The 2281-nt window shown below is 39.4% G+C and overlaps 1 pseudogene; it reads right to left on the reverse strand.

The window, feature by feature from the left end:
* Positions 1-1426: 1426 nt before the first annotated feature.
* The window catches only part of LOC119338518, a 43323-nt pseudogene continuing 42468 nt past the window's right edge, over positions 1427-2281 (reverse strand).

Consider the following 2281-nt stretch of genomic DNA (forward strand, 5'->3'; position numbering starts at 1 on the left):
CTACTCAGAAATAAATAGAATAAAAAATAGTTCTGATTAACTTTACTAAAAAAATGAGTATAGATGCTTATTTTTAATGACTTATTACCACTCAGAAATAAATAGTAAAAAATAAATATAGCAGAAAAGAAAAAAACTATATAAAAAACTACTCAGAAATAAATAGAAGAAAAAATAGTTGTGATTAACTTTACTAAAAAAATGAGCATAGATGTGCTTATAGAGAAAATTCAACCTAAATTCATAATAGATTTCTACAAACTTCAGAGAAATTCAGTATGAATTTAGGTCAAATTCCCTCTATAAGGGCATCTATTTTCATTTTGAGAGGAGCTCAACAAGGCAGAGAGGGAGGGGCTTATAAACCGGTGTGAGTGCCCTTCGGTTGGCGAGGTGGGACTAAACTCTGACCGCAACGAGGACCAACCCTTTAGTCCCGGTTCGTGGCACGAACCGGGACTAAAGGGAAGCCTTTGGTCCCGGTTCAGGCCACCAACCGGGACCAATGGTGGTGGGCCAGGAGCGAGGGCCTTTAGTCCCGGTTCGTCCCACCAACCGGGACCAAAAGGCCCAGACGATCCGGGACCAATGGCCCACGTGGCCCGGCCGGCCCCCGGGGCTCACGAATCGGGTCAAATGCTCCCATTGGTCCCGGTTCTGGACTAAACCGGTACTAATGGGCTGGCCCTGCCTAAACCATTGCCCCTTTTTCTACTAGTGACCATGTGTCCACCATTTTTGTTTTTGTCCTGTAAAGTTATTGTATCATGGAGCTTTGGCGTTGATCAACCATAGTTATCACTACATGAGTCATACATGAGCTTATAAAGCTTAGGCTATGAGTACATCTCATTATTTGCATTGCATTCTATATTGAGCTCATTTCAGAACAGATAGTTTACAAAATCAAAAACCCCAGCACGTATATTGGCTTACCAATTGCGTGTACTGAACCAGAAGCATGCCAAATTATTGAACCATATGTCAACAGGTGTAGATTACATATGAGATGTTCGTGAGACATGAATCTACAACTCAACACCAACATTAACACACCAAGTGCACTAGGAAGTTGGCTACAGTTCAGTTTTAAACGAAGAACAAGGAAAGATATCTTCTAAAGTTTCCTTCAAAAATTATGAAAACAATGTCCTAAGGAGGTTGATGCATAATTTTGAAGTGGTTACAATCAGCTCAATTCAGCACGGCAGTACTCATATCCATCCTAAATCAAGGAATTTGGGCAAGTGCAATAGTGTATTCAGGCTAATCGGATTCTTGGTGCTGCATAGAAGACCAGAACATGCATTAGGTCATGGATTTACCACAGCCAAAATAAAATAAACAGAACATAAAAGTAAATAGAAACTGACACTAGAGCAAGATATATATTGTTACCTCCACCAATTGTAGCTTCAAGGAGTGATCATTCTATCGAGTACCTATACTGGGTGATATACATGATTGGAACGCCAGGAACCTGCAAAATCAACAGTATGTACACGTTAATTATCAGTGTAAGGGCATGGCTTTGGTGTCCTGGTGGGCTGGTGCTAAACTTTAAGGGAGCAAGTATACCTTTCTTATTCTCCCCTTAAATCTCTATCACAAGTGGCGACGATGTAGCATTTGTGCTGTTACAGAAAACATGTGGTTTCAAATTATTAAACTTAAAGCCATTGTTTAACATAAAAGGTAGCATATGCCAAAATGATTATTGACTTTCTATCTAAGGATGAACTTTAAGGGAGCAAGTATACCTTTCTTATTCTCCTCTTTAAATCTCTATCACAAGTGGCGACAATGTAGCGTTTTTGCTGTTACAGTAAACATGTGGTTTTAAATTATTAAACTTAAATCCATTGTTTTAACAACATATGCCAAAATGATTATTGACTTTCTATCTAAGGATGAGCTATGCAATCCAAAGCAATTAAAAAGGTATTACTTACGAGTAAGTTGAACGATATCTGACCATTTAGTTTTGTATGAATATGTGTGCACAAGCTTATACTAAGCCATTCTACAAATCTGATGGCACAATTTCTATCTTTAACAAATTCCAAATTTCTTTTCATTAATTAGTGGTCAGATATAGAGAATTCTGATAGCAGACTTTATAGGAATCATGTATTTTCGAATGGCGATAGTACATGCCATGATACGGTATATGTATATGGTCACAGGACACAATATATGGCAGCAGCAGCATCGGCGGGCGTCCTCGGGGAAGCTCTTGCGGTGGCGATCGGAGGAGGTGGTGGCACGGTGCTTCACCGGC

The sequence above is a fragment of the Triticum dicoccoides genome, chromosome 7B (assembly GCF_002162155.2).
Source record: "Triticum dicoccoides isolate Atlit2015 ecotype Zavitan chromosome 7B, WEW_v2.0, whole genome shotgun sequence".
Classification (NCBI taxonomy): domain Eukaryota; kingdom Viridiplantae; phylum Streptophyta; class Magnoliopsida; order Poales; family Poaceae; genus Triticum; species Triticum dicoccoides.